This window comes from Epinephelus fuscoguttatus, linkage group LG22, assembly GCF_011397635.1.
Source record: "Epinephelus fuscoguttatus linkage group LG22, E.fuscoguttatus.final_Chr_v1".
NCBI lineage: Eukaryota > Metazoa > Chordata > Actinopteri > Perciformes > Serranidae > Epinephelus > Epinephelus fuscoguttatus.
In genome coordinates this window covers 36753259-36774232 of record NC_064773.1, presented here as the reverse complement: position 1 = coordinate 36774232, position 20974 = coordinate 36753259, and the positions used below count along the sequence as shown (strand labels likewise).

The following is a 20974-nucleotide window of genomic DNA, read 5'->3' as shown; positions in this document are numbered from 1 at the left end:
CACATGGTGGTAATTTGAGATCCTATCAATATGATTTCATAGTAGTTTTTGTTGTTGAGGCCTTTCTAGGCCTTTGATGTTATTAACAATCAGAGCCTATAATTCCCAACAGGCACAGACTCACCAACAGACACTGATTAACTGAAATAAGTGTTTTTCAGATTACCCCCGAACATCTTCTCAAGAGTTAACCTCACTGCTGGTATCATCTGTGCCAGGTACAGCCCACAGCTGCCCCAGAATCTCCCACCCAGTTCAGACCACTGTGGATCAAATAGAACTCACCACGGTCTTTCTCCATCAAAACCACCACCCACTAATCATAGCAACAACATAAATCTTAAAATAATAAAGAAAAAAATAGTGAAGATAAAAAAGCCTGCAAAACATCCTTTCATTTGATAGTAAGAGTTGACTCATGTTTGTAGCCAATACTTGCCACCGTAGGAACAGCGGTTACATTACCTTTGAAACAAGCCACAATTTAACCATATGAGTGCACACATGCATGCTTGTCACAGGTGCACTGCGATACTTCAACATGTAGCCAGCTAGCCCCGGATGTCAAAGTGATGTCAGAAAGACGTTGGACTGTTTTGTCTGACAAACGTTAAATTTTGGTTGGAATGAAAATCAGGTTAACGATATATTTTGAATGTATAATGACCTTGGAATTTCACGTTGTTCAGATGTTGACAATGTGACTCTGTGCAGATGTTTTGTTTTGTTCTCCATACCTCACGACTAAATGTTATTATTCTATATTAAGACAATGCTAGCATGAGATCAATAAATCAATCAATTTTATTTATAAAGCCCAGTATCACAAATCACAATTTGCCTCAGAGGGCTTTACAGCATACAACATCCCTCTGTCCTTTGGACCCTCGCAGCAGATAAGGAAAAACTCCCCCAAAAAAACCCTTTAACAGGGAAAAAAATGGTAGAAACCTCAGGAAGAGCAACTGAGGAGGGATCCCTCTTCAAAGACATGCAATATATGTCACACAGAACAGATCAACATGATAACTTAACAGTAATCCGTATGGCACAATGAGACAGAAAGAGAGACAGAAATAGAGAGAGATGCAGGACAGACCATAATGACAGTAGCTTACAACAACATTAATAAAAGTAATAATATAATTCTAATTATATTTACGGCTATTGTGGTACAATAAGTTGAAAGTATATATTAATATCTGATACTGTACATATGTGACAATAATCATATGTGTATAATAACAGTAGAACTATGACTAATGATAACAGCAACAGCCGGAGGCATCAGGCAGGATCACAGCAGCAGCACAACCACACACGTCACACTATCCAGGCACCGCTGTGATATAAGTTAACCTGCGAGACAATGGCGCACAAAGGCTCCGGAGAAGAAGCTGAGTTAGTGACATGCAGTGCGGCCAAGTTAGCGAGTTGCAATAACAGGACATGAGTGTTACCAAGGACAGAGAGAGAGAAGGTGCTCGGTGTATTATAGGAGGTCCCCCAGCAGACTAGGTCTAAGTCAGCCTGACTAGGGGCTGGTACAAGGCAAGCCTGAGCCAGCCCTAACTATAAGCTTTATCAAAGAGAAATGTCTTAAGTCTAGTCTTAGATGTGGAGATGGTGTCTGCCTCCCGGACCGCAACAAAAAGATGATTCCACAGGAGAGGAGCCTGATAGCTGACGACTCTGGCTCCTGATCTACTTTTGGAGACTTTTGGGACCACGAGTAACCCTGCATTCTCAGAGCGCAGTGTTCTGGTGGGATAATATGGCACTATGAGCTGCCTTAGATATGGATTTTACAGGGAGCCAGTGCAGAGAAGCTAAAACAGGAGAATTATGATCTTGTTTCTTAGTTCCTGTTAGTACACGTGCCGCTGCATTCTGAATAAGCTGGAGGGTTTTTAAAGACTTATTAGAGCTACCTGATAATAGGGAGTTACAGTAATTGATCCAGCCTTGAGGTAACAAAAGCGTGGACCAATTTTTCTGCCTCTTTTCAGGTCAGGATAGGCCTAATTTTTGCAATATTACGCAGATGAAAAACACAGTCCGTGAGGTTTGTTTTAAATGAGAATTAAAAGACAAATCTTGGTCAAATATTACTCTGAGGTTTCTTATGGTAGTATAAATGACCCAGATGATGATGACAAGCAACTCTAGCGATTCATGAAAACATATTGGTGAAATGAACGAGTTTCACGGCAGATAATGTGTTATTTAGAGCCTCATTGTCGGTGCCCCGATCATTCCCACTATATGGATGTACGCAGCTCTCGCGGATCTAAATATCTTCCGAAGGACTCCAAATGACACCAAACTTATCTGAGTGAGTCAACAACCGTATTTAATGCCAGAAATAAGGTCCAGGTTGTAAAAAACGGAACTTCCCCTTTAAAGGACCGTGGTACATAGCCTGTTAATAAAGATATATTGATCATGTCTAATATGTGAGTGTTAACTAAAGGTAAGACTTCCTTATGTAGCCCAGTTGGGATGGGGTCAAAGAGGCACGTTGATGATTTAGATGAAGTAATCATTGCAGTCAATTGTTGAAGAGAAATCAGGGAGAAGCTATCTAGCCTCTTGCACTCCACCCCCATTTTGTAGCGAAAACGCCTAAAATGACATACCCAAATTAAAATTACTGTAGCCTCTGAGCCGCTCTGACTACATGCATGCATGAGGTCTTGCCAGAAAGCAAACTCTCTGAAGTTTCTTGTGAAAGTGTTAGAATCACTCTAGGTGATACAGAGACAGAGTAATGGGTCTCTGAATTCAGTAAAAAGTTGAAGATTTTGACTAAAATAAAATCAAAAATAATTTTCAGGATGAATGTCTGTGGCTTCATCTGAGCAGGTAAATGACACTGTGGGGCTGTAGGCACACTATCAATAAACATTTGTTTCAAGTTTGAAGAAAATTGCTCAAAGTATGACCATTCTACAGTGTTTTTTCCATGAAAAGATCCAGGCAGAGCTCCAAATGACAGAGCGCTCACTCAGCTTCAAAACAGTACTATCAGTGATCAAACAACACTCAGCCAGCTTCAAACATCGTACCTTATTGAAATCAGGTGTGATTATGATAGCTGGTGTTGTTTATGACAGAAACACCATAAAATATCACCAAATAAAGCCATATGAAATGTGAAGTTGTGATCCTACTTTCTAGGTGGTATATATCAGCCAAAAATAGTGGTAGAAGTGAGATCTCACCTTTTATAAACTAGCTACATATTCACTGACGGCTCGGCATGAGATCGCGAGTAATCCTTTCACTTTTCCCCTCGAAAAACGGCATGACATGGCTTGTTACCAATCATCGCGATTTTGGACTTCGTGTATTTAGGCTGCTCTGGTGCAAAATCCATAAGGAATAAAAGAAAAACGATGCTGGATTCAGGAAGCCAAGAGCTTCCTGTTTCCGGTGATACCAAACATCACATGGTTTGATGACGTAGTGCGCCTGTGAGATCCCATTTAACAGAGGAGGGAGGGAGTGCGGACGCCGACGTCGAAATGGAGTTAAAGAGGCTAGATATATATTAGGTCTTACAGCTGTGTTTGAGGGCAGATTAGTTCCGTTTGAGGGCAGGAGGTCATGAATTTTGCCTCTAATAGTTAGAATTTTGTCATTAAAAAAGCTCATAAAATCATTACTGCTAAGGGCTAAAGGAATACAAGGCTCAATAGAGCTGCAACTCTCAGTCAGCCTGACTACAGTGCTGAAAAGAAACCTGGGATTGTTCTTATTTTCTTCTATTAATGCTGAGTAATAGTTTGCTCTGGCATTGCGGAGGCCCCCTTATACGTTTTCAGACTTTGTTCCCAGTGTTTTGGACATTCATAGATCATACATTTGAGTTTGGGGCCACCTGGTGGCAGTTAAGGTTATGGCAGGTAGTGTTAAGTTTCTCTTTCACTTTTGCCTTCATCATCATGTGGCAGAAAAGTGGTGAGGTCCACAAGGTCTTGTTCTTCACGGCTTGAGGCTTGTTCAACGCATTGTCGGTGAGTGGATGTGTGGATTGGAGGTGGATTTAAGCAGAGAAGAGCATGTTTTGAGTTTATAATGCCATGTTTGTTTTGTTTATCGACTGCAGCTAAGCTACATGTGCAGGCTAGTTTCATTATGTTAATATCATATAGCTACCTGGTAGCATACCTTATGTTTAGTGCTTTATATTTATCTTTTCGTGTACATTGTGTAAATTCCACGTTATTTCTGTATTTTGCAGTTTTACAAAAGAATATCACCTCAAATAAACACCAAAGATGGATCCTGGTCCTCCTGTTTGAGTGGTATTATGTTTAAGCTGACTGGATAGCTAGGGAGTGCTAGTAAGGCCAGTACACCCAGACTAAGCAAGATTCTTCCTGTTTGGTTAATCGCCAATTCCTTTCAAATTTTCACAATATTTGTTTTAATTTTCGGGTTTGAGAGTTGGAACGAGGAGCGAACTTTCTTTGCTTTGTTAACTTCTTTTTAAGAGGTGCTATAGAGTCGAGTGTTGTTCGCAGTGAGCCTATTGACAAGATGATCAATTCAGGAGAGTAAGATGATCAATTCAGGAGAGTTTAAAGTTGGTACGGGAAACCTCTGTTACAGAAGGACATGGTATTAAATGTAATGTCGATGGAATCTTTGCCTTAAATTTTGCGACAGCAGTATCTGATAAACATCTAGTATAGTAACTGTTGCTGAGTGGCGTGTAATCGAGTAGAAAGAAATCAAAAGTTATTAAATAATGATCTGATAGAGAGGGATGTTGTGGAAAGACTGTTATCAATTTCAATTCCATGCGTCAGAACTAGATCGAGGGTATGGTTAAAACAATGAGTGGGTTTATGTACACCCTGACTGAAGCCAATGGAGTCTAATAATGAGATAAACACAGTAGCCAGGGAGTCATTGTCAACGTCAACATGAATGTTATAATCACCTACAATAATAACTTTATCTGATTGAAAAACTAAACTGGATAAAAACTCTGAGAATTCAGATACAAATTCAGAATACGGGCCAGGAGCCCGGTACACTATAACAAATAAAAGTGGCTGCGAGGTTTTCCAGGTCGGATGTAAAAGACTAAGAACAAGGCTTCCGAAGGAATTATAATCTAGTTTAGGTTTAGGGCTGATTAACAGACTAGAGTTAAAATTGGCTGCAACTCCCCCTCCTCGGCCGCAGCCACGAGGAATGTGGGTATTATTATGACTGGGAGGAGTGGATTCATTTAGACTGACATAATTATCTTGACACAGCCAGGTTTCAGTGAGACTGAGTAAATCAATATGATTATCTGATATTAATTTGTTTACCAACACTGCTTTAGATGTTAGAGACCTGATATTTAACAGTCCACATTTAATTCTCCTGTTTTGTCTTTCTGTCACAGAAGAGGTATTCATTTTTTATTAGGTTGTTATGCACAACTCCTCTTTGTTTAATTTTCAGGGGACATACACCGTTTGTATAAAACTATGGGTGGGTAACTGCACTAGAAGCTCAGAGAAGTGTGTAAGACTGCGACTGTGATTCCTGGTCTCAACTCTGGGTTGTCAGGGTTTTGAATTACTAATAAACATGTACAGGTTTCTAGATATGAGAGCAGCACTGTCCAACGTGGGATGAATGCCATCTCTCTTGATCAGACCAAGTTTTCCCCAGAAAGCTTGCCAATGATTAACGAAACCTACATTGTTTGCTGGACACCACCTGGACAGCCAGTGATTAAATGATGACATGTGGCTAAACATCTCATCAGTGGTCTGATTTGGTAGCTGTCCAGAGAAAACTATGCACTCTGACATAGTTTTAGCATATTCACACACCAAGGCAACATTAATTTTTGTGACCTCCAATTGGTGTAACTGGGTGTCATTGCCACAGACGTGAATAACAATCTTATTATGGCCGCTGGTGTTGCTAACTTCACGTTTCTCAGAATAGAGCTGCCAATAAAAAACGGTGTGAAACGTGAAAAGGCTGGTGGTGAACACTGGGCTTCGGCTGGGTATTACGCTTCTCCCAGACAGGTACCCAGCCTCCCAGCTGCACGGGGGTTATCAAGGGACCACTAGCAGAGACTATGCTAAGTGGCTCCGCGCCGGCTACAGGGCAGGCTAACTCCCGCAGCTACAGAGTGATTTTCCATGGTGCAGAGCCGCGCTTCCAATTCACTAAGCCTCGCCTCCAATGCAGCAAATAAACTACACTTGTTGCATTTACCACTGTCGCTAAAGGAGGCAGAGGCATAACTGAACATCTGGCACACCGAGCAAGAAAGAGCAGGAGAAAGAGAAGCCATCGCTAATTGTTAAGATAATGTAGCTAACAAGGCTAATAACGTGCAAACAACAGCTAAGATTAGCAAGAAAGTTGTTAAAAAGAGGAGAGCTTTGAGTGCTTCAACAGAACCAGTGTGGGTGATTTTCCATGAAGTAGATGTTAAGCAACCGAAGTGAGGAAAGACAGAAAACAAGCTGGTAGGAGTTCGCTAGAGCAGCACAGAGACGCTATAACAGAAACACTGGAAATGACACATCAGCATGTCCAAGCCCGATGTTTGGAGAATGTTAGATTTTGGTTACCTAACAACACAACCAACAAAATATCAGTGTCATCTGTTGTCAGTATTCTACATCAAATGGACATTGGCAATGGACATCCTGACACTAAATTTTGGAAACCTGACGTCACAAGCTAAATTTAACCAAATATCAATATCTAACAATGTTGGTGGCCAGCTGGGATAGCGCTACATCTGTGCATCTTAGCAATGTACTTTACTATGCTGTGACAAGAGTGTGTGGATGAAGTATTAAGTTGTTAAATTTTACTCATATACCGGCTGGCTAATTAGCTATCTAGATTGCTAATTCCACCATGCTATCATAGATAGATAGATAGAAAGAACTTTATTAATCCCCAACGGGAAATTCAACTGTCCAATAGCTCATAAAAAATACAAAAAACACACTTCCCCTCATCAACAATAATACAGTGGTATTAAGATAGACATAAAATAAAATAAGTTAAAATAAGTGCATAAATATAAATTAAAAATTGAATTCAAATTAAATTATAGCTGCTGCGCAACAATGGTCGGGGCCGGGCAATTTTAGGCAAAATTAGGCAATTCTGAGCAACAAGCAGAGTGTAGGAAGATGAAAAAAGGTGGCATTCTAAGCCTTAGAGACTATGCTCTATCTCACTGAGCCATTTAGCAAGAGACAACTATGCAGTATATATGTTTAAAACTTCTTCTAGGTCATTATAGGAATTCTAAAGCTGCAATGATTAGTCAGTAAATCAATAAGTCAAACACATAATTAATCCACAACTATTTCATGAAGGATTGATTGTTTCAGGCATCAGTGTTGGAGTTACCTTTGCAGATTTGAGGATATCCTCCTCAAATCTTGCTTTATCATGGTTTTGGACCTTTAGTCAGATAAAGTGAGATGTTTGTGGATGCCAGATTGGAATTGGGGAAAGGTAATATGAATTTTACATAATTTTATCAACAAACATTTAATATAGAAATTATCTGGATCATAATTATTTTAAACTTAATAGTCTCTAATCCACATAGCATGATGCCTGAACATAGGACTTTAACACTGCTTTAGCTGAGGCTTGAACTCACAACTTCTGAGACTGAGGTCAGTCTTCTATCTCACTGAGCTAATTGGCAAGTGACAGTTAATGTGTGGCTTCACACATGAAGCCACACATGACTAAGCCAAGCATGAGGGTGCCAGACAGTAGCCATCCATGCCATGGAAAAGCAAATTTCAAAGTTAAAGTTCCAAAGCTGTTGCACATATGGTTGATTTGTTATGAATTTTCAAAGTTTTGTAATTTAGAGGCTTGCTGTAGCACCACCATCAGGACTATTGTCTTGCGTTTCCAGTTGAGGACATCTGGCATGGGACTGGACCTTTATGAAAAGTTTGGGTAGATTTTTCATATGGAAATGTTGCATGAGCTGAGGCTTGAACTCACAATCTTCAACACCAAGAACCATCCCCTATCTCACTGAGCTAATTGGCAAACGGAAATGTCACACAAATTGACTAAGCCAGTCACCTGTGTGCAAGACAGCAGCTGTTAGTGTGTAAAGGCAGATTTCAAACGGCTGTCAAAAATTCAGTTATTAAGACAAAAATCCAAAAATACACAAATTGCATCTAGACAGCATGGAGATGTTGGTAATTTGTTTTTAACAATGATTTATTGGCTCCATAAGTGAAAAACTGATGTTTAAAAATGATATTTTCCAAACATCATCTACCATGACTCCAAAATTTTGTCATTTTTTTAATGAACATTGAAAATGTATTTAGCAAGTACATGTTTACAATACCGTTTACAGTCAAACATTTTGATGCACTGTGGGCTCCATTTTCGATAAATCAAAAATCTGTGTGGATCTGTGTGGACAGTCTGAAGATGCGCTGTAGCAACTTTGGTGTCAATTGAGCAAAAATTGTGGGAGGAGATAGGTTTAATAAGTTTTACAGTTTTTTTTAAAAAAAAAAAAAAACAGAGTGATGGACTTTTAAATGTATAAAAGTTTCTTATATTATTGGGGCTACATTTTGCTGAAAGTTGCAAATCTGTAGCAGATATGGTTGATTTGCTGTGAATTTTCAAAATTTTGAAATTTAGAGGCTTGCTGTAGCGCTACCATCAGGACTATTGACCTGTTTCTGCAGCTGAGACAATCTGGCATGGGACTGGACCTTTGTGCAAAGTTTGGTGATTTTTCACGCATGGGAAGTAGGAGAAAGAAGAAGAAGAAGAAGAAGAAGAAGAAGAACATGCAGGATAATAATAGGGTCCTGGCACCTTAGGCTGCCCGGCCCCTAATTAAAATTGCCCATTCCAAAGTCCAGTCCAGCTGTGGCTAAGGTGATGTGTGTGACTGGATTCAGGAGGTGTTAAACAGTCTGTGGGGACGAAGAACCTCTTGAAACGCTCTGTTCTGCAATGCAGTGAGATGAGCCAACTGCTGCAGCTGCTCCTCTGTCACTCCAGGGGGCTTTGGAGAGGTTGTCTGCTATTGTCCATTACAGCTTTCAGTTTGTTCAATGTGCCCCTCTCCACCACAGTTTTTAGTGGGTCCAGTCTCCTGCCGAGCAGTGAGCCATGCAGCTTTTTTAACCAGCTTGTCCAATCGCTTGGTGTTTTTGTCCATCAAACTGCTTCCCCAGCACACTGCAGCGTAGAAGAGTGCACTGGACTGTACCCGATGCAGCATGTAAAGAACTCCATCTTCCACTCCAATGTGCTCCTGATAGTCAAACTGGAGGGGGTCCACGGCATCAGTGACCTGTGACCTCAGAAAATGGAGGACCAGGCGCTTTAGGGTCTTCATTATGTGTGATGTTAAGGCCACCAGTCAGTACTCATTTAACTTAGCCGGGGGCGACCCACTTTGGGCACTGGTACGAGACAAGATGTTTTCCACTGCACCAGGACTTTGCCTGTTCGAAGACTCCTGTTGAGGATCCACTGAATGGGCTCTGCTAGCTGAGCTGCTTAGTCTTTCAGGAGCCTTGGACACACTCCATCTGGGCCTGCAGCCGTCCCTGTATGCAGTCTTCTGAGCTATGCCCTCACCTCGTCTGCTGTAAAGGACAGTGGTAGTTGGCTATGGATGGTAGATGCTGTAGCTGTAGTGGTAGCTGTAGCTGCAGTATTAGGAGAGGGGCTACCTCCAAGAGACAGTGGAGCAGGAGCAGCAGCAGCAGCAGGTGACATTGTGGGGATGCAGGGATAGGGTGAACACTGCCCCCTCCATCAAACCTGTTAAAGAACAAGTTGAAGTTGTTGGCTTTGTCCACATCACCATCCAAAACCTGGCTATTCTTCTTTGAATAGCCCGTGAGGTTCCTCATTCCCTTCCACACCTCTCTGATGTTGTTCTGCTGCAGCTTACTTCTGTTGTAGTCCACCTATGCCTGTCTCAGTCTCCCCTTCAGCTCATGTTGAACCTCCCTGAGCCTCTCCTTGTCCCCTTTCTTGAATACCAGCTTTTTCTGGTTGAGGAGCTGCTTGATATTACTGTTAACTCAGGGTTTATTACTGGGGAAGCATCGTACAGTCTTTACTGGCATCACAGTGTCCCTACAGAAGTTTATATATTCTGTCAGAATGTCCACCCTCCTGTCCATGTCCATTTTGTTGTCCTGTGGCTCTAGTAGTACAGTCCAGTCTGTACATTCAAAACAGTCCCTGAGAGACTCACTGGTCTCCGGGGACCACTTCCTGACTGAGTGGGTGGTCACAGGCAACTTAAATACACAGGTTTTGTATGTAGGCTGGAGAGAGATCAGATTATGATCTGATCTGCCAAGAGGTGATAGGGCAGAGGCACTGTAGCCTGTAACCTTGGCATTTCCATAAAACAAATCCCATGTCTTATTCTCCCTCGTGGGACAGTCCACATACTAAACAAAATCAGTCAGATGGGAAGAGATAGTAGTGTTGTTAAAATCCTCCGTTATTGCAATGAATGCACAAGGGTGCTGGGTCTGAATTCTAACAACAATTTCATGAATGACGTCACACGCCACTACCGTTGCTGCCTGCAGTGGGATGTAAACAATAATGGTGACAATGTGTGAAAACTCTTGTGGTACATAAAACAGTCTAAGACTGACTGCCAATATCCTGACAGCAGATCTTGTCTTTCTCTGTGACATGTCCAGGATGACACCATTTATAGTTTACAAGCAGGATCGATCCCCCACCTCTGCTTTTGCTGCTCGCCTTCGCGTCCCTGTCCACTCGCACTGTAGAGAAGTCAGGTAGGTTCACACAGGAGTCAGGCACGATGTCATTCAGCTACGTTTCCGTGAAGCACATGAGACTACACTCCCTGTGGAGTCTTCGGCTTTAACTTTAACTTCAACTTTACTCAAAACTGTGGTCATCACATTAGAAAGATTAACAATCATTAACCAAACGAAAAAAAACAAAAACCCAACACACTCAAACATGACTCTAAACAGGAGCTACTCAGAGCTACTACCACTCTGACATTGCATCTTTCATGTTACACAGGTTACAGAAAATGAGTAATACAGTACAGGACTTTCATCAGCTTTGACTTTCAGCCATCCATGGCCCTGTCAGCATGTCAGCACAAGTTCTTTATAAGGGTAACGGCCAGTGGGGATACACCATCACTCACGTCATTAGTCCCTCCGACCAATGATGTAACCTCATCACTCACTGAATCACTCATGTGCTAAGGTTCAGCCAGAAAAGTTTGCACAAAGTTAAGCATTTATTTTAACTTTCATAAAGCAAAAGGAGTGTTTGATAAATACAGACTCTGACCTAATTTGACACATATAATATGGAGTGAGACAAACAGGGATTGTACAAAGTAAATAAAACAGCCTACACCACAGTAAATACAAATTTGCTGAACCTCATAATGTCTGTTTTTGTTAAGACTGTCAGTTGTTGATTCAGCTCAGTAGTCAAGTCCTAAAGTCACCTAATGCGAAACTACCACTGCAGTCAGTAAATATTACACTGTGTTATATTGTCTCAGCATTTGATTGTACACAAGGAGCCCTATAAACAGCAGGCCCGCTCCTGCATATGCTCAGTGCAGCCCGGCAATCACGCACAACATCTGCCGCCATCTATCAGCAAAAGATTATGGGCCGCTGGAGGAGGATTAATTTGTCGTTAATCTTACCTTCACAGTGGGAGAGGGTAGAGATCCACTTCACATTGGGCTGCTTGCACATCAGCCAACTCACAAACTCTCACACACACACACACACACACACACACACACACACACACACACACACACACATACACACCACTTCTTTATGGCTGTGTGTGTGTAGAAAGGGTTGTTATCATTAGCCTACACAAAAACTGAAGTGCTGCAGCCTAATTAGGATTTAAATGAACAATGCGAGTGGAGCAGAGAAGTAGAGATACAGGTGATTAGCAATGTTGGCACAACTTCATTAAACAAAGCTCAGTAAGAACTTGGGGAAGTGGCTGTGTGTGTGTGTGTGTGTGTGTGTGTGTGTGTGTGTGTCTGTGTAAAACCAATCAAGTCTGGGGCAATGATTGGCTGCAAGTGTATCCTCCTGGTTAGAGTGCTCAGTCTAATCCCCTTAATGATGATTACTAACATGATGATAATACACAAGTATTTACAGCTCCGTCAGTCCTTACCTCAGGCTCAGAGACGGAGTCAGGAGGAGAGAGACCATCAGATGTTAACTCCTAACTACATTTCTACTCCGCTTAGCTTTATCATCAGCGTGCATCATTAGAGGCTGGTACTGACAGCTCTGTGCAGCAGGAGGTAAGAGGTGTCAATCAGTATATCACAGTTTGACAGTATGATTAAATTTACAGTGAAAGAGCTTTGGAAAGTGTTTCGATCATAACCGAAAGGTATTTTTGTTACATAATATTGCATTATTAAAAAAAAAAAAAATCATGATCAGTAACCTTGGAACAAGTTTAATATTGTAAGGTAAATGGTGTTTGACAAGATTTATCTTGAATAAAAATCATAAGGTCTGACTTTCTTGAATTGTGATTCTGGACACTGCACCTGCAGCCCAGTTGCCAGAAGAAATGTGGGAACTGTGCATTTCTACAATGGACATGTTACATTTAAACTAGGACTGACTCAAATGCTTCCAAGCTTGAAAGATTTGATTGTTGCAATGGTAATCCAAAGCAGCACTAAGCTGGTTTAAATCTTATTTATCTGATCGTTTTCAGTTTGTCCATGTTCACGATGAATCATCCTTATGTACTAAAGTTTGTTTTGGAGTTCCACAAGGTTCTGTGCTCGGACCAATCCTATTCACTCTATATATGCTTCCTTTAGGTAACATCATTAGCAGGGGCGATTCTAGGATCAGAGGTTTAGGGGTGCTGAGCACCCAGAGAGCTGCCCGGCCAAGCAAGATAAATTTCACTGTTTTGTACATTTTAACGCAATTTCATTCCCACATTTGGGGTGGGGGTGGTGCTGTATTTTTGTTGTTACAATATTACGTTTCAACCAAGTACTGTATGGTTTTGACACTTTTCTAGCTTGTTAAAAAAGGGCATACAGTATAAAAATAAATAAATAAATAAAAATCTCTCAAATTTTAGGGGTGCTGGGATTCAATTTAGGGGTGCTTCAGCACCCCCAAAAATGGGCTAGAAATGCCTATGATCATTAAAAATCACTCTGTAAATTTCCATTGTTATGCGGATGATACACAGTTGTATTTATTGATAAAGCCAGAAGAACCAAATCAATTCACTAAACGTCATAATTGCCTTAAAGACAAAAAACCCTGGATGAGCACCAATTTCCTTATGTTAAGTTCAGACAAAACTGAAGTTATTGTTCTTGGCCCCAAACAACTCAGAGACTCTTTATCTGATGACATAGTTTCTCTAGATGGCATTGCTCTGGCCTCAAGCACTACCATAAGAAACCTTGGAGTAATATTTGACCAAGATTTGTCTTTTAATTCTCATATAAAACAAATCTCACGGACTGCAGTTTTTCATACGCATATTATTGCGAAAATTAGGCCCATCCTGACCCGAAAAGGTGCAGAAAAATTGGGCCATGCTTTTGTTACCTCAAGGCTGGATTACTGTAACTCCCTATTATCAGGTAGCTCTAATAAGTCTTTAAAAACTCTCCAGCTAATTCAGAATGCAGCGGCACGTGCACTAACACAATCTAAGAAACAAGATCATATTTCTCCTGTTTTAGTTTCTCTGCTCTGGCTCCCTGTAAAATCCAGAATTGAATTTAAAGAGGCAACAGATAGGATTCAGGTTTTTTTTTTTAGCTTGGCGCCACCTAGCATCAGCAGTGTTGCTCGCACTGACGCAAAGACCAAATTGACTGTGGGGATCAGAGATAATCAATAAAATGTAGGCTGTAAAGCCACCACTATACCTCTATGTATATGTAGAATGAGAAGGTGTGTGGACACTATTCTAAATAAATGAGTAAAGAGACCAAGCAACAATAATCAGATTTATCTGAAGAAAAAAAAAACAAATAGTAATGCAAATAATTATACCAGAATGTACAGTACCAGTACATCACTGTGTAATGTGTGTGTAATCACTGTCCGAGGGCTGCCGTAGAATGGCAACGAGGATGTCAGCTGACCAACACTCGCTACCCGGTCCCTGGATGCAGCGATTTGCTATACTGGCAAGCTAGGAATGAACTAGCAGCCAGTACAGTACAGTCCTCTCTCGTCTAGCTAACATTTAGCTGTGTTACTTACTGATCCATTAGAAAGAAAGCTAGCTGGACATCGGTTCTGAAGCCTCTTTGGTCACAGAGCTCCCTCTATCTCTTGAACACCTGACAGAGGTTTACACTTGTTTTTCCTCTTCTTTTATCACTCTCCTTTTTGTGCATCCTCGCCTCCTCAGACAGATTAGCTTGTTTTCTTTAGGGAGGGCGTTTTTCACTTATCTCCAAACTTTGTCCGTCTGCCATTGTGCTCCTGACTCAACTATCTCATGCCCCGGCCAGTTCCTCATAAGGACCAGCTCCAGTCCCTGATTGGCTGACCGACCAGTTTGGCAATACATGACGCATTTCCTGCCGTAAAGCAGATTTTTCCGCGAAAATTCATCCCCGGTGGCAGAAGCTTATTGAAAAGATTGCAAAGCCATTAAGTAACCTATGTAAACGTCTGATTTTACTGTGTATACTACCCTGTGCAACCCACATTATTTTCATAATGATATATATTGGCAAAAATGCTGTCTGTTGCTTCTTTAAAATCTTACTGTTAACTTACAAAGCTCTAATTGGTCAGGGTCCACAATATCTGAGGCAGCTTATAGTGCCATATTATCCCACCAGAACACTGCGCTCTGAGAATGCAGGGTTACTCGTGGTCCCTAAAGTTACCAAAAGTAGATCAGGAGCCAGAGCCTTCAGCTATCAGGCTTATCTCCTGTGGAATCATCTTCCTGTTGCGGTCCGGGAGGCAGACACCGTCTCCACATTCAAGACTAGACTTAAGACTTTCCTCTTTGATAAAGCTTATAGTTAGGGCCGGCTCAGGCATGCCTTATACCAGCCCCTAGTTAGGGTGACTTAGGCCTAGTCTGCCGGGGGACCTCTTATAATACACCGAGCACCTCCTCGCCTTCTCTCTCTCTCTCTCTCTCTCTCTCTCTCTCTCTCTCTCTCTCTCTCTCTCTCTTTGCTAACACTCATGTCCTGTTACTGCATCTCACTAACTCATCCGTACTACATGTCACTAACTCGGCTTCTTCTACGGAGCCTTTGTGTGCCACTATGTCGCAGGTTAACTTATATCTTATGGATAGTGTGACGTGTGTGGTTGTGCAGCTGCCGTGGTCCTGTCTGATGCCTCCTGCTGCTGCTGTTATCATTAGTCATACTTCTACTGTTATTATACACATGTGATTATTGTCACATATGTATACTATCAGATATTAATATATACTTTCAACTTATTGTACCACAATAGCTGTAACTATAAATATAATTTGTTGTAAGCTGCTGTCATTACCGTCTGTCCTGCATCTCTCTCCGTCTCTGTCTCTCTTTCTGTCTCATGGTGTCATACGGATTACTGTTAATTTATCATGTTGATCTGTTCTGTACGACATTTATTGCACATCTGTCCTGGAAGAGGGATCCCTCCTCAGTTGCTCTTCCTGAGGTTTCTACCATTTTTTCCCCCCGTTACAGGGTTGTTTTGGGAAGTTTTTCCTTATCCGCTGCAAGGGTCCAAAGGACAAAGGGATGTCATATGCTGTAAAGCCCTGTGAGGCAAATTGTGATTTGTGATATTGGGCTTATAAATAAAACTGATTGATTGAAATTGAATAGTATATATTCAAAAGTATAAATTAGGGTTGTAACGGTTCACCAAATTCATGGTTTGGTTCCATACAATAAAGTGGTGTCAAAGTATGATATGTTTTCAATACAAAAAAAAATTTCCTTGATTTTTATTTTTTTTCTCTCTTCTCTTCTCTTCTCTTCTCTTCTCTTCTCTTCTCTTCTCTTCTCTTGAGCTATACCTGAGTGACCCATCTTCTGAGGGGTCTTCAGCTCCTTATACAGTGGCGGTTCTAACCTAAATGGCACCCTGAGCAACACCCCCCTAGAAGCTCTAAAAATACCAAAGGCTGAAAGAGGAGCAAGAAAAGATGTGGGGAGTAAAGGCAACATTGTGCCAGTGGTTATTGGAGCACTCAGGGCTATGACCCCCAAACTAGGTGAGTGGCTCCAGGTGATTCCAGGTACAACATCTGAAGTCTCTGTCCAGAAGAATGCAGTCCTAGGAACAGCTAAGATACTGCGCAGAACCCTCAAACTCCCAGGCCTCTGGTAGACAACTCCTTTTATAAACAATGAGCTTGGCAAATCATCTGATAACTTTAAGTAACAGCTTAGCCATCCTTTTTTCTAGGCATTATAGCTAATGTTACTGCAACCTGCAGTTTAGGTGCATCAACTGAAAACAGATGTTTAGAGAAGTCCGATTAATCTCTTGCTTACCACCTCCCACAAAGCTTCAGTTAATCACAAACATTTCAGACTGAAGCTTGGATGCCCAAAAACTGATATTCAAGGACAGCCCTAATTTGAATGTTTCACGTCTCATATCAATCAGTTTTAAAGTGACGTAGTAAATGAGCTGACCTTAGGCGAGATGCCTGCCAAGCCACAGACCACTGCTCACCACTGTTTGAGACCAAGTTGTTTTGGTGCCCTAAAGCTAACGACACATTACAGTTTCAACCTAAGTGCTAAAATGATGCGAGTGTGAAAATATTTGTGGTTTGCAAGAACATACCATGCCAGCATTTATCCTGGTATTTGGGTTGGGATGTGAACCTGCCTGCATGCACTGTATGAACACACATACAGTGACAGCATGCTACTGTGTACTGCGCATCCAACACTGCCTCCTGGCACTGAATGCGAGCTCCTGTAGTCCTGCACCCTGTTCTCTGTGTACCAGCATGCTTTTTTACATTTCACCATGCTAGCTGTCAATATGTTTCTGCACCACCATCTCTAAAGCAAATTCCACTCTATTCTTTGTAGCTGGCAAATGAAGTGTATCTGAGTCAGAGAGTGCATGTGATAATACTGAAGAAGCACTGACAGAATGCAATAGCAGCCTGAGACAAAGATAGCACTTGACAGTCTCTAAAACATCTAAATAATAATACAAGAAACAGTGAACCAGTGAACTTCACAGCCATCACCGAGCAGACTGAAGCATAAAGCAGAGCAGCAGATGCAGCAGGTCAGGAGGAGGCAGGGTAAAAATGAAGACCTGAGGAGACATCCAGTCACTAAGCTGGCACTCTCTCTGAGAGAACCTCTGCATCACCCTGCTGTGGGCTTTCATTCATTTGAGATGAGGGATCCCATCACTGATGCATTATTTCTGTGCAGACACACTGCAGTAACATGTACTGGATGGATGCTACATAGATAATACACATGAAACCTGAGTCCAGTCCTGCTCTGTTTTCTTTGTACCGTACTTTTTTTTCATTTCTCCTCTGGCTCAAATCTCAAAGACCAGAATGCAATGCAGCCACTAGAGGGATGATGTTGCACAGGCGATGGATAAATTATGGATCCCTGAAAAACATGTTTAATAAATACAGTCATTATTGTTTTAGATTCTTTGAGATAAATGTTGTTTCTGAGAAATATTGAATAATACAGTTGCAGTGCAGTGATAGTTCAGGTTTTTGGACATGAAGTTGTGTGAAACGCTGACCATCTGTAGCTCTGATGTGACAGTGTCACTATTCTCAACGAGCCTCCTGCTCTGAGAAATCGCCCGTAGCTTACCGGAGAAAAAGTAGTTCTGAAGATGTACGGGGGACACGTAACCAAAAGGTTTTAAGCTACAAAAAAGTATGCATGTGTTTTGTTAGACTATTTCAATATTTTTAAAAAATCCCCGCATTACGTCAGACCTTGCTATCTATTGGGACTATTTTCTGACCAGTATCACTCCGCCATGCAGGCCCGCAAGACAGCACGGCAACAGAAATCAGTAAGACAGTTCATCACCACTCAGCTCTCTCCACTTGGTGAATGCCCAACCGAGGTTTACACACATTTGGGCTCGAGCCCTATCACTGTCCTGTTTAGCCTTCTTCTGTTCTTCTGTTCTTTTTCTTTTAGATGGTGCTCCTTCTTTATCTGCCATGACATCGAAAGTACAACCAAGTCCTTATAGATACATCTGGTAAAACTGTTATGTGTTCAGCAATGCCTGTTGCGTACCGCTTACTCGAAGAACACTCTCTGTAAACACGGCTCTTCTTCTTCTCTCAATTTATTGGCAGATCGCAAACAACTTCCAGGTGCATACCACCACCTACTGTACAAGAGACTACTCCCTACTACATGTCATTTAGCCTGTTTCTTAAATCCTGCTCGTAAACACAGCTCCTTCTTCTTCTGTGGTTTAATGGCTGCAGGCTGCTGCGGGCGTGCAGACTTACTTCCGCCTCCAGGTGCCGTATTCTGGTTTGCTGACTTCCGCTGTGTCCAACCCGAGCCAGGCTACGCTAAATAGCCATATAGAGAAAGGCTTTTTTGTCGCTGTTGGGTTGAAATAAATATGCAGATCTTCAAGGGGGGGTGATATGAACTAGGGACAGTTTTATGAATGGTAAAAAGTTCCACACAGCTGCTTTAAGCAGCCAAGTAAGATAAGTGATTCACAGGGATGTGTTTATATAGACTAGTCCATACCCACTGAGTGCACAGTTGCCCACGTATAGTTTCACATGGTGTGTGTTTGGGATACAGGTCATAGAAAATTGCAGATTAAATAGTCAGCTGAACCCATTAAGAAGAGCAACGTATTCAGACAGAGGTTTTGTGAATTTGATAGTACGATTGCTTTATTGAAAGTACAGTAGTACCATTGCCAATAGTGGGATAGTTAGTGGGTTAAAACTGTACATTAGTAGTTGAGGTAGCACGTTGAAAGGCAGATAGTTCAAGTGTTTATATGTTGTATTGACTTAAAAGTGGGGTGCACTGGTAGTTCACATGGGAAAAGAATATACTAATAGTGTAATTTTTGGAAAAAGTAGCTTTGTCACCTTCTACCTATGCCAGTCCTCAATGACTATGTGCAGTTTCAGATAGATTGACCATGTCAGTGAGTTGAAAAACGTGGGACAGACAGAATGACTGACTGACAGAATGACACACTGACAGTTTCCATGATTATGTACAGCATACCATACCATGACTTAATCATACCAAAAATTAGAAAAAAAACCCCCGAAACATTCGGCCACAGGGAGAGCCACAGCGATCTGTCGCATTTTAGCCATTTTTAAGCATTTTTCTGTTGTTATAGCGCCACCCAGTTGCCAATTAGATTTAAATGTCAGATTATGTGTGGTCATATGCCTACAAAGTTGCATGGTGATCAGTGAAACCCTTGAGATGTTATACACCTTTATGTGATGAGCCACACCCTCCGCAATATTCATTGCCTTATAGAAGCTCAGTTTTAGTAAGTTTTCCAACTTTTGCCAAGAGGGAACTTTAGATATTGGTCCCTAGATTATGTTCACCGAGTTCCATGCAGATCATTCAAATCTCCTGGGAAGAGATCGATTTTAAGTGTTTTTCAAAAAATTTAAAATCTGTTGCTATAGCGCCCCTCCTTTGGCCAATTGATGTAATATTGCTTCATTCGCATCCTCCAATGACCCATGTGCCAAATTTCACATGGATTGACCAAGTCAGTCAGGAGAAAAACATGGAAGAGACACACAGACACACACACAGACACACCCACAGACAGAGTTTTCGTCATTATATAGCAAGATACAGTACAGGCCAAAAGTTTGGACACACCTTCTCATTCAATGCGTTTTCTTTATTTTCATGACTATTTACATTGTAGATTCTCACTGAAGGCATCAAAACTATGAATGAACACATGTGGAGTTATGTACTTAACAAAAAAAGGTGAAATAACTGAAAACATGTTTTATATTCTAGTTACTTCAAAATAGCCACCCTTTGCTCTGATTACTGCTTTGCACACTCTTGGCATTCTCTCCATGAGCTTCAAGAGGTAGTCACCTGAAATGGTTTTCCAACAGTCTTGAAGGAGTTCCCAGAGGTGTTTAGCACTTGTTGGCCCCTTTGCCTTCACTCTGCGGTCCAGCTCACCCCAAACCATCTCGATTGGGTTCAGGTCCGGTGACTGTGGAGGCCAGGTCATCTGCCGCAGCACTCCATCACTCTCCTTTTTGGTCAAATTGCCCTTACACAGCCTGGAGGTGTGTTTGGGGTCATTGTCCTGTTGAAAAATAAATGATCGTCCAACTAAATGCAAACCGGATGGGATGGCATGTCGCTGCAGGATGCTGTGGTAGCCATGCTGGTTCAGTGTGCCTTCAATTTTGAATAAATCCCCAACAGTGTCACCAGCAAAACACCCCCACACCATCACACCTCCTCCTCCATGCTTCACAGTGGGAACCAGGCATGTGGAATCCATCCGTTCACCTTTTCTGCATCTCACAAAGACACGGCGGTTGGAACCAAAGATCTCAAATTTGGACTCATCAGACCAAAGCACAGATTTCCACTGGTCTAATGTCCATTCCTTGTGTTTCTTGGCCCAAACAAATCTCTTCTGCTTGTTGCCTCTCCTTAGCAGTGGTTTCCTAGCAGCTATTTGACCATGAAGGCCTGATTCGCGCAGTCTCCTCTTAACAGTTGTTCTAGAGATGGGTGTGCTGCTAGAACTCTGTGTGGCATTCATCTGGTCTCTGATCTGAGCTGCTGTTAACTTGCGATTTCTGAGGCTGGTGACTCGGATGAACTTATCCTCAGAAGCAGAGGTGACTCTTGGTCTTCCTTTCCTGGGTCGGT

The 20974-nt window shown here is 41.7% G+C and overlaps 1 protein-coding gene across 3 annotated transcripts in view; it reads right to left on the bottom strand.

Annotated features, from left to right (window-relative positions):
* chst11 (carbohydrate (chondroitin 4) sulfotransferase 11) overlaps window positions 1-20974 on the bottom strand; it is a 343304-nt gene that overhangs the window by 103624 nt on the left and 218706 nt on the right. Inside the window, exon 1 of one of the 3 annotated variants that reach the window (XM_049567110.1) lies at window positions 3225-3328. The exons of the other annotated variants lie outside the window; for them this stretch is intronic. The gene's annotated coding sequence lies outside the window, so the exon portion shown is untranslated. Of the gene's footprint in view, window positions 1-3224; window positions 3329-20974 lie in introns of those variants that run through there. 3 annotated transcript variants of the gene reach the window in all.